The following is a 14,633-nucleotide window of genomic DNA, read 5'->3' on the forward strand; positions in this document are numbered from 1 at the left end:
GATTGTATGGCCCACCTATGATGTATGTATTTTATCCATGCCAACCATATGTGGGGCCCACCTTACTGGCGTTTAGTGGCTAGCTGGATGGTCCAGCACTGCTGGTACCGTCCAGTAAGCCGGATGAAGAGAAAATACAAATATCAGCTTTATCCAAAGATGGTGGCCCACACATGTGGACCCACCTTGATTTTTGCGTAGTGACTCCACAGTCCAGCAGCAAGGACGGTGGGTCCTACATGTTATATGTGTTGTATCCACCCCTGCCCAACCGTGGCCCACCATGATGTGCGTGTGAAATCCATGCTATCCAGGCCATGGGGCGGCATGATGTATGTGTTTTATCCATGCTGGTCACCAGCAGTGGGGCCTGCCTTAATGGCACGTGGTGTCCACACTTGTGAACCCACCATGATGTAGATGTTATATCTCCACCGTTCACCTGCTAGATGGTGGGTTCCACCCTGATGCATGTGGTATCCACATCGTCTAGCTGATTGGGATGATGGGACCCACAAGATGTAAATGTCTGTCCACACCATCCATCCAGGCCGTGGGGCCTACATTGATGTATGTATTATATATTCACATCGTCCATCCCTGGATGGTGGGTTGTGAGGCCCCCCTTGATGATATGTGTGGTACCTGCACCGTCCATCCTGGGACGGTGGGTCCATCATGATGTATGTGTTGTATATCCACGCTGGCTATTGGTGGTGGGGCCCATTTCATGTTGTAACAAGCCCACCTTGATGTATGTGTTGCAAGCACTCTGTCCATCTATTTTTCTGGACCTTTGGGCTGACCCGTAAACCCCACCTTTATGTGTATATTGTGCATGTTGTCCACTCATTCTCTAGACTATATGGGCTGCCCCATCAGGCCCATTATGATGTTTGTGATGCACTCACCGTACATCCCTTGTGCCTAGCCCATGAGCCCTTGTTTGAGGCCCAATATGATGTATATGTGGCCCATTTGGTGAGGCCCAATGTGATGTATATGAGGCCCGATGTGTTGTATGTAAGGGCTTTGTGTGAGGCCCATTGTGATGTAGATGTGGCTCATTTGGTGATGCCCATTATGATGAATATGAGGCCTTTGTGTGATGCCCAATGGGATGTGTATGGGCCCTTGAGTGAGGCCCCTTGTGATGTATATGTGGCCCATTTGGTGAGGCCCAATGTAATGTATGAGAGACACATATGGTGAGGCCTAATGTGATATATGAGAGGCCTATGTAGTGAGGCCATTATGATGTGTAAACCCACCATGATGAATATAGTAATAAGGCCTTGGGCCCCCATCATGAGATAGATTCTATGGGCCATGCCTTGGGAGCAATGATGGTTAAATGTCCACATCGTAAAAGTAATTGTGGTTAAATGCCCACCTTGTAATCCTCCTTAGGGCCCATTGTTAGGCCCATTCTCATCTCCCCTTATTGTGGGCTAACCCAAATTAATGGGCTCGCACTAGTACAAGTATGATCCATCTCACCTTTTTGAGCTATCCCAAATTATTGGGCTTCCATTGGTGCTACTGAAGTACTCAAACCTGGAAGCCCACTCTTTAAGTAGGCCATCTAGGACCATCCTTATTGTGAGAAGGACGCATCATCATCTCTTGTCATAGATGGAAGAATCTGTGGTATCAGATTTGGTATATCTACTGTTGAGGACCAATCTTCATGTTATAGATCGTAACCGCTGTTCTTCTACAGACCCCATCTTATGTACTGGACGATTATCGATTACGACTATGAGTATGTGTTACTATAGTATCACGATACATGACCAATCACTCTTCATCTGCATGCTTATTATGAGGAGTGATTGATCATAACATTATGCCATTGGGCAGATTGTTTATGGGACTCCTTGATAGGCGGAGTTGTCCCTCATGAGCGCATGATACGTGAAGGATTGATGCATGACTGGATTGTATAACTCATGCATCTTGTATCGTGTGATATGGTTACTGTGTACCCTAGCGACATCAGGGCTATGACCTCCACAAGTATATCATAGATGATAGGATTAGATACCGAAAATACTTAGTTCTAAGCACTAGGGCACAATGATGTCCCTAGGTGAAAGTCCCCGAACCCTTATAGTACCAAGAGGATGCTCTAACGTCGAGACCGAGTGGATGTATAAGCATATGAGGACCATATACAAGTAGGCCGCGTCTCCCACTGTGTTGTGGTCAGTTGGAAGGGGGTGTGACCTTACCCACCTGAGTGAGGGGGCAATGTCTAAGTTAAGTTTGATTAGCTTGAGGAATAGATTTGCTATCGACGAGTCAGGCCCGATATTGACAGGCGGATAGTTAGGTCTCTTCCACTTACGCAATTATGCACTCGGATAGGGGTGGCAAGCTAATGTAGAGTGTACTAGACCCCGGTGATTGTTTAGATTGAGAACTGTACTGATATATGATGCTCTAAAGATGAGCTGAATTGATATGTGGATTTAGATGATGATTGGTATGCTTGAGTTGCATCTTGCATATGACATTGGGTATGTACGCCTTGCATTGCATTACATAGCCTTTGCATGGCTGATATCATTCATGGACTTATCAGCATTTTCACATTACTTAGATATTGCATACATACATTTCTACCTTACGCACGTACACTTTCACCACCCTCTGAGCTTTATATAAGCTTATGCACAACCATTGCGTGTAGGTGATGCTAGGACGTAGCTGAGCAGGAGTAGGAGCATGCAACTGATGTCACGCCCCAAACTCGAAAATCGGGCTCACAAAATTCTCGATCGCTGAATCCGGTGCCGACAACCTCCGTAGTACCCCATTTTCGGCTCTCGGCGGGCATATGTCAGATTACGATCCTGGGATTCTACAAGGAGGATTTTTCAACGTACATTTATCTTATAAGAAGCATAACCATAAGTTTACCCAAATTATAAAAGCAACATCATCATCACATATCTACTAATATAAACAGTTAAATACAATGCTGAAAGGAAAATATATATGTCAAAAATCAAAGCTCCAGAAGACCGCTGCACGCTCCAAGCTCAACGCTGCTGCAGCTTAACGCACCTACACGCATCTATCATGCATAAGCTTATAGAAAGCTTAGAGGGTGGTGTAAGTGTATGTAAGATAAGTGCCAAGTATACAATAAAGCCCATAAATCATACATCATTGGAATAACCGGAAATACTGACAAGATCAAGAATCATACGATATCAGAGTAAGCGGAAATATACTGCTAAGTCCATGAGTCTTATAATATTAGAGTACGCAATGCAGATCATAATAAACCAAATATCATATACTACGGATGTAATGCAATATGCGGATCCTGCCAAATCTATCTAAGCTATATAAGTGCAGAAACGTAGCAATTCAAAATGTCATATGTCGTGAATGAAATGCAATATGCAATGCGAATGAAATGACCAAGCTAGAGTGAAGTCAGGATAATAGTACATAGTATCGCAGGCTATGGGATTCATCACAAGGGAATTATATCCAAACCAGTCCCATACCTAATTTTGGATAGTCAAACACAATGTGATAAACTCCTGATCTCAGGTTAGTCGCGCTCCCCAATTGAAATCCTGGCCATTGCGAAAGTACACGTAACAAATAGTTACGCATCACCAGCTCGAGTGGATAGTGAATAGATGAATGAATGAGTATGCAACTCCTTCTCAGTAGCTTGCCAACACAGTAGCATGCCAACCCCTGGTAGCTCGCCTAGGCCTTAGCCCCGCCCACATCACACCCGCTCACATCAACGTCTGCCCACATGCGCCCGCTCACATGTGCAATAGTGACGGGGTGTCATAATATCGTATCAATCCTCATATCAAGTCCACAAATCAGTACAGTTCCTCTCTAAAAAATCACCGGGGTCAAATCACTACCTGCTGACTGCCGCTCTCCAAGCCGCACAGCCCAGCGAGTGTAAGAGACCTCACTACCCGCCTGTGGACAACCAACACCAATAAGGCATGACGGTAGTGGACCCATTTATGAGTTGGTCAAACTCAGCCTATCTATTGCCCCCTCACTCAGGCGGGTAAGGCCACGCCCCCTCCCAACCGACCACGATACAGTGAGAGACGCAGCCTAATGGTAAAGGCACCAGTGCTCATGTTTTTCACTCGGTCACGGTGTTGGAGCATCTCTTGGTGCCAAGGAGGTTCTAGGACTTTCACTCAAGGACATCCTACATGCCCACAGTACTAGAATCAAGCATTTTTGGTGTCCAAATTCGATCATCCACGATGTGCCTATGGAGGCTACGGCCTTGATGATGCTAGGGCAAATAATAACCATGCTATGAAAATGTGAGATGCATGAGTCACACTCTCCACTCATGCAACAATCTTGCGCGTACCGCATGCTCATGTGGGTAACTCCTATTAGTGAGTCCCATAAATAGTCTGCCCAATGGTATATACTATGGTCAGTCACTACTCATATCAAGCATATATATGATGCGCATGGGCATAAGTCATGGAGTTATACTAAGCATGTTATATGGTGATGAACTATCCTTACAACAAGGATGAGCCTAGACGGTCTACACACAACAAGTACGGGCTTATCAATGGGCCCTAGGGAGAGTTATAATGCGGACATTTAACTAACATTATTCTTACAATGTGGACATCAAATCATCATTGCTCCCAAGGCATGGCCTGCCATAAACATCATCACACAAACCATGGTGGAATCACACATTGCAATGGGCCTTATGTACATCTCATTGGGCCTTGACCCATGGGCCTCAAATACATCAAATGAGTCGCATCACATGGCCCTCATATATATCAAGATGGGCCTCAACAACGGGCCTCATATATCACATCGGGCCTAATTAAATGAGTCAAAACAATGGCCGAATCAAATGAGTCAAGTCGAATGGGCCGAGTTGAATGGGCCAATTCAAATGGGTCAAGTCCAACTCATCTATTTTTAGAAATCAATATATATATATATATGAATCATATCAAAAGATCAACTAGACCGCACTCCAAATAACAGTGGTGACAATGATTTCCACCATTAAAATCCTTAAGGCCCACCATAACATTTATGTTCCATCCAATCCGATCATGAGGTCACATAAACCTAAATTAAGAGGAAAAACAAATCCCCTATTAGTCCAAAACTTCTGGAATCCAAGGGTTTTAATGGTAGATGTTCAATCCCACTGTTTCTATAGTGTGGTCCACGTGGTACTAGATCTGTCTCATTTTTAGCCTCAAGCCTTAAGACAAGCTTGCCAAATGGTGGACGGTATGGATACAACACATGCATCATAGTGGGTCCCATAAATGGACTGTGTGGATGAAGCAGGTGAGACCCACAGACTTGGTGACGCCACTATAGCAGCTATGTAACTGGAGTGAGGTACACCAGCCGTCCCACCTCCCACATGTGGGGATGGAGTGGGTAAAACACTTACATTAGTGGGTCCCATGTGGGGCCCACCATAACGTCTATTTTCCACCCAATCTGTTAAGAAGATCACACAGACCAGTATGAAGAGGAAAAACAAATTTCATAATGATTCAAAACTTCTGTCAACCCAAAGAGGGTTTCAATGGCAGACGTTCAATCACACTATTTCCTGCCGTGTGGGCCACCTGACTCCTGCATACGGCTGATTTTGGGATGGCCCACGGTCCCAGGAGGGGGCCTACCAAATGCACGGTGTTGATGTTCACAGACATCATGGTGGGGCCTAAACATGGGACCCACGTCCCTGCCCATTCACATACGCAGCAGCAACAGGACACTGCTGCAGGACTTCAGCAGCAGCGCCTGCTGCATAATAGTTTTTTTTTTTGGGTTTGTGTGTTGTTTTTCCTAGGCGGGGCCCGCATCAGGTGAATCTAACCCAACCACTGGATTCCAAGACTCAAGACGGACCAAACAAGCCCAATCTGCGATGTGTTTTAGCGGGTAGAAAATCAAGGTGGATTTCAACAGTAAAAACCACTGCTCTTAATGCTATGGCCTGCTAGAAAATTAGATTAGCTTCATTTTTTGGCTTAACACCTAAAATGACTAGAGAAATAGGATGGACGGCGTGGATTAAAGCCATGCATCAAGGTGAGGCCTACATGAATAGCCCACTATAACATTTAGAATCAAACTGATATTTTTGTTTTCACTGCACGTCCAGCGTCCCTAGACGCTAGACGGTTTGGGCGCAACACAAATATAAGGTGGGCCTTGCTCAGGTGGGCCACCAAATGCATGGATGGTGTGGATAAGACATACATCAAGTGGGGTACATCGGGGTGGGCCATACGGCCACATCATCACATAAGAAAAAAATGAAAAAGAGAGGGAGAGAGAGAGAGAGAGGCACGCGTGCGATGAAGGGACCCCACCACTATGGGCCCTCCCTTCCATACATCACAACATAAATCAAGTGGGTCCCATTACATGTGGGCCCACCGAACAAAAATCAACGGTGGAGATTACCTCTCCACCAAAATGAAAGGTCTAGATGACCTCTTTAAATCTAGAAGGTAAGCATCATGATGGGGTCCATGGAGATTGGCCCCATCATGGAATGATCATAAGAATCATAGTGGGCCATCGGCCACATCTAGGTTCCAAAGTGAGATCCATACCATCAATCGATAGGCCCCACTTGACCCATCATAAAAATATGAAATATATGCCTATAAAACACCCACCGTTCAATGTTCTTGGACTTCTTCTCCCACTGATGCGTCCTAGAGCTCCATGGAATGCGTTTCAACGGCCAAGATGAAGCTTGGATGGTGGAGATGGGAGGTAGGAAGGTGGGCCACACTAGCTCTCCTCTCTCTCATGGAAATGTTGGACGTTGAACTTGCTTAGGGAGAATGGGAGAGATGAGTCATCGGTACTCGGTGGTCACTACAGGGAGGCCCGTCAACCATTTTACCAACTTGGAGGGCTCATCACCTAATATTTTCTCAATATCGTAGACACGTTACCCCAGCTTTAACGTCCTGAATTTTCACTATTTTAAATTTCTAAAAACCCTTGAAATTTTTCATTATAATTAACTTATGTTGTCACTTACTGACCATTAACACTCAATGTTAGCCTATATGTGGTTGGTACTAATAAAGAACTGCACAAATCTAATTAATCAACCGTAGAAAGCCAACGAATCCGACCAATCACTTAAACACCGAGTTTACCAACATGATTTATTCACATTGGGGCCCAAATTTAGCCGACCTATCACTGACTAATCAAGACAATTGTAATTAAATAAAGACCTATGAAAAGTCGAGACAATTAGGGGTCAAATCTTAATAAATAAACCAAAATGACCCACTTATCCTTTTAGCCAAAGAACCAACGACTTATGGTGATTATAACTAAATTGTCATTTCTACTAGTTGCGAATAAGCCACACTATGAACTTAGCTAATCCAAGCCCTTGTTAGTGCACTCAATTTTGTATTTTGGTTTGTCAATCATGTGAGTTGTTGTGTCATAAAGTCGGTTGAGCCTTTGGAAAGTGAAGACCGAAGACATAGCAGAGCAAAAACATTAAGGTGGCAAGAACAGACAAACAAGTGGCCTTGGTGACCCTAACCCTTAACCCAAAACAACCATATAGCCTGTAGACGATCTTGACCTAATAGGAATATTAATTTGATCATCCCTTAGCCTTAGGAGACCAAGAAAAACATGATAAAGAATGCTAAGAGAGGTATGAATTAACTGTGTAAAAGATAACCCGAAAACAATAAATTCGAGGGCATGTTCGATGGCATCGACAAAATCTTCAATGGAATCAAAAGGGAATCAGGAAAGTCCAACAACTAATCTGAAAATTTGACTGGAATTCTTCGATGGCATCGACAAGACTCTTTGATAGCATCGAAGGACCTTTAATAGAATCGACAAGACCGTTTTCTTTCCGTTTTCTACCCATTTTTTTACCATTGGATCTCGAACTTTTTATATAAGGCAGTCAGTTCTTGGCATTATGATGGGTTTTTGGAGCAACCAGAGGTAGGGTGATCCCATATATATATATATATATCCTTCATCCATAGCCTCTACTCCATTGAGTTTGAAGCCTTCTCCTTTGAGATTACAATTCTAATGAGTATTTCGACCTCAACATTGAGATACGCTTGAACTCCTCTATTTCATATAGATTGGACTTAAGCATTCTTAATACATCATTACCCCAAACTTCTAGGAGACCCATTTAGTTAAATCCCCTAGGATAAATAACTACCCATTAGTTGTAGGAAATTTAACCCACTCCCATCACCTTGGTCATCTTGAAGACACATCAAATGCAATAAAATAAATCGTAGAGCTGAAGCCTTGGCGAAGCAGCGGTAACATGATAGGGGGAGCTCGGGGAGTTGATTGAAGCAGGGGAGAGCGGAGATCAAATAACCCAAGAGGAGTTACAAAAAAACGGACTCAATCCGACAAGTAAGTGTCATTGTTAAAGTCCATAAGTTACCATCCTTCCTTATGAAGGATTGAAGCTAAGAGTTTGATATCTACAAACTCGTCTAGGTTCTTGTGTAGGACATTGGCCCTTGTGGCCTAAATCTTTGGTTCTTATATAGGACATAGGTTGTTGGTTAGCTGAAAGAAAAACCAACTCAAGTCCTTGTGTAGGCCTTTGACGGGAGAATACGTGTCGGGTTCTTGTGTAGGACCTTTGTCCTTGTGTAGGACACAAACTTGGGTTTCGAATTATGACCTTGGCCTATGTGGCATAGACCTAGGTTATTGTGTAGGACCTTTGTCCTTGAGTAGGACATAAACTGTTAGGTTCTTGTGTAGAACCTTAGCCTGTGTGACATAAATTGTCAGGTTCTTATGTAGAACCTTTGTCCTTGTGTAGAACATAACTTGTCAGGTTCTTGTGTAGAACCTTGGCCTATGTGGCCTAAATTGTAAGGTTCGGAATTAGGACCCTTGTATTTGTGTAGGGCATAAAGTCTAGGTTCTGGTGTAGGTCCTTTGCTCTTATGTAGGGCATAAATTGTAGAGTTTTTGTGTAGGGTTGTAAAAGTTTGAGGTAAACCTAATTTAAAACCTCTCAAAGTAAAATCTAGTACACTCTAGGAGAGTGAGTTTGCCGGGAGTGGAGTAGGCACATAGCCAAACCACTATACATGCTTGAGTTTGGGATTGTCATTTGGTCATCTATTTAATTATGCTTATATGTTTACTTGATTATGTTTGCATGATTAGATGAATGTTTAGGATTGATAGGTAACATATTTCATAGTCACATGTTCACTATGCTATAGGCTAGTTGCTTAATTTGCATTTCTTGAATAGCCTATGTGATTGGACCCTCTATTGGCTTGGAAGCTTTTAGTTTTGAACTGACTTCCGTAGTTTACTTGTAAATTAGTTTCAGTTAGGTAATTAAGATTTTAAATTGGTGTAATTTTTAATTGGTCCTAATCACCCCTGCTTTAGGACTTAATCTACATTGTAATAGCTTCGCCAAGCTTCCGCACTTAGACGCATTGCGGCCCATTACCATAATTTTAACCCTTACCATTACGCATAAGAAATTTTACTATCCAATTCATTTCAGAAATGTCCTTATTATCTGAACAAGCTATAGACCGCTCATAATGAGCCATTAAACTCGAGGCAATAGAAATACATTTGTCTTAGTGGGCTTGATGTCCATCATGGAACATCAAGTCGATGTCGCGTCTTGAATTGCTCAACTTTGACCACAAGCCAAGTGCATGGAATGGGTGAATGCCTTAGGTGAAAACCTGAAATATAAGTGAAACTAACTCATTGATCTTTCGGGAAGTTATAACTTTCGGACCGTCGATTCATGGACAAATTTAGGATACTGACTAAATATATTTCTTCACACATATCTGTATAGTCACGACCATGATTGATCATCAGTGACCATCGATCTAAGTTAAGGACATTTCCGATTAATCGAAATGTCTGATCATCAGATGGTTGTATTCCAATATAGATAACCTATTGGGGAACTTATCAAATGGCTTAGATTGACCTATACACCTCCCCATGGGTCCCATTAGTTGAAAACAACCCCCTCCAGGATTAGTATAATGAATAAAGGGGCATTTAGGTCATTTGTACAACATCTGGCATTATACATACCATTTCATTTTACACCCCCTCTCTCCATACGAATTTACCTTTCAAAGAAAGAGAGAAAAAGAAGAGAAAGAGAGAAAAAGAAGGGAGATATTGGAGTGTTCTTTATGAGTTTCCTTTAATCAAGCCTTAGCCTAAATTATTCTCCTTCGCCGAATTCATCCCACTCGCGATCGAAAGGTAAGAAACGAATCATACTTTCTAACGTAGGTTTTTTTAGATTACATTACATGAATCTTACCTAATTGCTTTTAAATTGGTATATGAATCATTTTTCCTAAATTCCTTATCCTAGGAACACTTTGAGTTTGGTGAATCATTGCAAAGGTGCAGACCATTATCCTTAGGTTACTTTTTATCGACCCTTGAGGGTTTCAGTTAATGATCTTTTGTGGTAAATTTTTTATTGATTGTTAGCATGTCCATATTCTGAGTTTGATTGCAACATGTGTGGTTAGTCATTTATTGATGTTCACATGTTTGATAAAATGTCTAAGTGATTGAAAGTGTTGATCTATTGATGTTTACATGCTTGATGGAATGCCTAGGTAGATGTGTGGTTTTATTGATGCTCAAATGTTTGATAAAAATGTTTAAGTACATGTGTGGTTCTATTGATGCTCACGTGTTTGATAAATTGCCTAAGTGGTTTTGTCGTGCTAATGATGCTCATATATTTGATGAAGTGTCTAAGTGGCTATGTTATTAAATCCATGCTATGGCGACATGATGAATTGTTAAGTTGTAGTGATGCTTAGGTCACTTACAACGTTGGGAAAGTCTGCTAACTGCCTGAACTAAGGGGTACCCCGAGTTAGGTAGGCCACCTTAAGCTTGTTCGATCGATCTCGTGTCGAACACAGACAATCGACACTAGTTAGACTACACGAGATACTCGCATCCAATGCCGGTTGTGTCAGAGTTTTCTAAGTCAATCGAATTACACCAATAGTCGACTGACCATGTGTGTTCACAATGTATGACAATGACAAATAGAATCTAAGATACCCACATTTCCATTAGATGAGTATATTTATAACCATTAGCGGTACAATCCACAAGACTCATGCGCTGGGCATGGTGGTATGAGACACCGTGTCTGAGCTGTCGGTTTATGATGGGGTGACGAGCTTCCATGTAGTAACCAATGAGCAATCAAGAAGGCTATGAGCCTAGTACATCAAACTGTAATGATGTCGTGACTGCTCCACATTTATTTTTGAGTGACGAATCTTATATCATTTATGAGCGCCCTCCACCTGTCAATGGGCCGCCTAACCCTATGCGTCCAGGCTTTGTTATCTGGATCCTTAGTAATTGATCGGGCTAATGTTATCCTCACATTGATTGAAGAGTTGTCGTCTCGGTGGTAAACCCGAATACGGATCAAGCGACATAGGTAAGGAGCCGCTTCGGCCGCCCCGACCCTAGTGATTCAGTTGAGATCACAATAAAATGAGGATGCCCTAGCTTCCCCAATATGCTGTATGAATGGAACCTAATGACTACTCAACTAATATACGAATTTACCGCATTGTGTTAGATATGACTTGCGATTTGACGTTGGGCTGCCTGTGAGGAGGTGTTAGCATATGCGAAATAGGCGTTTAAGTCGCTTGGGAGGGAGTGTTGTTTGGAAAGAGCATGCATCATGTCATATCTTCATATGTGCATTTAACAAGAGTATTTATGAATTATTTGATTTCTTATTTTATCATTACATGTGCCGATTAGGTTAATAACATGTGTAACTTAGAACTAATGGAATCACTGAGTTAACTACTCACTCTCACATGCGACAGTGTTTTAAAACACTAAAAAAGCGATATTATCGATGCAAATACTATCGAGATCTCAGACGGGTAAGCTTAGATCGGCTTGTGCCACCTTCATTATGTTTTGGACGATAGGGTGAAAATGAAAAATTTTATACTTTATTCATTTTTAATATGTATATTGTGGCTTGTATAATCCTAATTTAGGCGGACACCACTTTTCAATTGTATTTTGACTATTCGCTCTAAATTTATTAATTTTTCTTATCTCTACCTCACTTTGGTTCCACTAAGCTGAATTACGCAACTCGGATTATTCATGTATGTACTTAATGTGAATTAGAATGATGACATATGTGCATTTTATTAAGTTAACATGTGGGAACTTGGGACGTTATACTAGCGTAGGCCGATAGCTTGGACACGGTGTCCCGTTTGGTGCCGATTTTTAAGGCATTATACAAGCATAGGCTGATAGCTTAGACATCGTGTCCCATACCATCATGCCCGACCCTCAAGTCTTGTCGAATCGTAACACACTAATGGTTATGAATGACCCTCATTCTCTAGTGATAAGGTATCTCAGATTCTGTATTGTATCTTACATCACCAAACATAAAGGCGATTGAGCTAGGCATTACACTGATTTGATTGACAAAGGGATACCTTAGATAAATTGGCATTGGGTGCAAGCATACCATGTAGTTCCAACTACTTCTGAATGCCCATGTTCCGCCTCAGTCAACTATATAAGTCGGGGATGGCCAACTATGATGGTCATCCCTTGCTTTAACAATTGGCAAAGCTCGATCTCACTTCACGATAGTTTAATGCAAGTTCGATCATTCTTATGCTTGGTGATTGTATAATATTCAATAGAATTTAGAATACCACTGGTACCATTGACTTAGTATACTCATGAACATTAATGCGTTATGATCCTCATAAACTCATGAGCTGAGTATGGGGGTATGAGACATCGTGTTCAAGCTGTCGGCCTATGCTGAGGTGATGAGCCTCCTCATAGTAACCATTAAGCACTAATAGAGGTGATAGAATATTGTTCGAATAGCCCTTGTAAAATTACCAGGCCAATAGTTCTGTGCCAGAGTCTGTTCAAACGACCAAGCATGAATAGAATTGGGTGACGAGCCCTTTCCTTTGTATTGATTTAGTTTTGAGTGACAAGCTCGCACATATGAATTGATGATTCATACTCGGTATTGGGTGATGACTCGTACCTTATTGATGTCTTAATTTGGATCAATAGACACTGGTGAGAAGCTGCCACATGCAGTAACGAGTCACGTGATTCGGATGATGACTCGTGACATAATAGCGGTATCATGGCTTCGCCAACTTGTTGTATGAACTGGAACTAATAATAACTTGGCTAGTCATGCATATTATAGAATATGTTGCAATTTAGCGTTGAAGTCACTTGTGAGGGAGTGTTAGTATTTGCGAAATAGGCGTGGAAGTTGCTTATGAGGGAGTGTTGAATTGTAAGGAGCATGCATTATTTCATCATTATATTAATATATTTACCAAATATATTAGAAAATTGTTTGTTTGTTATATCAACATTACTTGTGTTTGATTGTGTTGATAACATGTGTAATTTGCTTAGTAGTTGTGTGTTAAAGATAACATGCTTGAGTGTATGAATATGTATTCGTTGCGAACCTATTAATCACTAAAATGTCCCAAGTAACAATCTTAGGGATATTTCATCACTATGTTGGCATTTTACGCATCCTATTTGATATATGCCGATAATTCAGGATTATGACCAATCGGTGGTACAGTCAGGGTGCCTAATAGATCTCTAGCTTCTTACCGCTCGGTAGTTGTTCTTCTATTTTTATTAAAATTATTGTGGTTCGCATATTTCTCATATGGGTGGTCACCTGTTTTGGAACTATAATTTTTGAATGGTAGCCTTATATTTTTGGATTTGACTATTTTAACCACACTTTGGTTCCACTATATTAAAATGCATTACTCTGATTATTTGTGTATGAAATGAATGTAAATCTAAATGAGGATATATAAACATTTTTGTTAAGTTAACACTTAGGAACTCGAGTTCAGAGTCTCTATATTCGGGTGTCGATTTTCGAGGCGTTATACATCAATTGAGGATACTTTGGTGATTAGCATAACCAACTTCAACCTTCAAATCTTAGACTCAAGGATTACTTTATAACCCTACTCTCGACGAACCATCATGAAGAAGTCCAATTTAACCTACGATATGGCTAATGTTGACCATCGTTAGTGGGAGGACATTGTTTGAAGATTTTTCCTTCTATTTTACCAATAGTCATTATCAACCCTGGAAGATTGGATAAGGGTTTAAACTTGGCCTTAATCAATAATTCACATATGAATGTGAAACGATGGGCTGACATTTTTTTTTAAAAAAATTAACCCACTATTTATTTTCATATTGGCCCACTTATACTACAAATTGAGAACTCATCTATTGTGCATATCTCCAAAATAATTAAATTTATTTTCACAGATAGTTTTGATTAGATATTTATGATTGTACCATCCTTTAGTTAATGTGAGCCAGCTTATGTTTTCAGAACATGCTGATTGGGCTAGAAAGTGAATCGCAGTACAATCTGATCTGAAATGAATAAGATCAGTTCAAAAAATCTCGTAAATGGTCATGATTAATCCACGAGAGATCTAGCAAGATATGAA

The sequence above is a fragment of the Magnolia sinica genome, chromosome 4 (assembly GCF_029962835.1).
Source record: "Magnolia sinica isolate HGM2019 chromosome 4, MsV1, whole genome shotgun sequence".
NCBI lineage: Eukaryota > Viridiplantae > Streptophyta > Magnoliopsida > Magnoliales > Magnoliaceae > Magnolia > Magnolia sinica.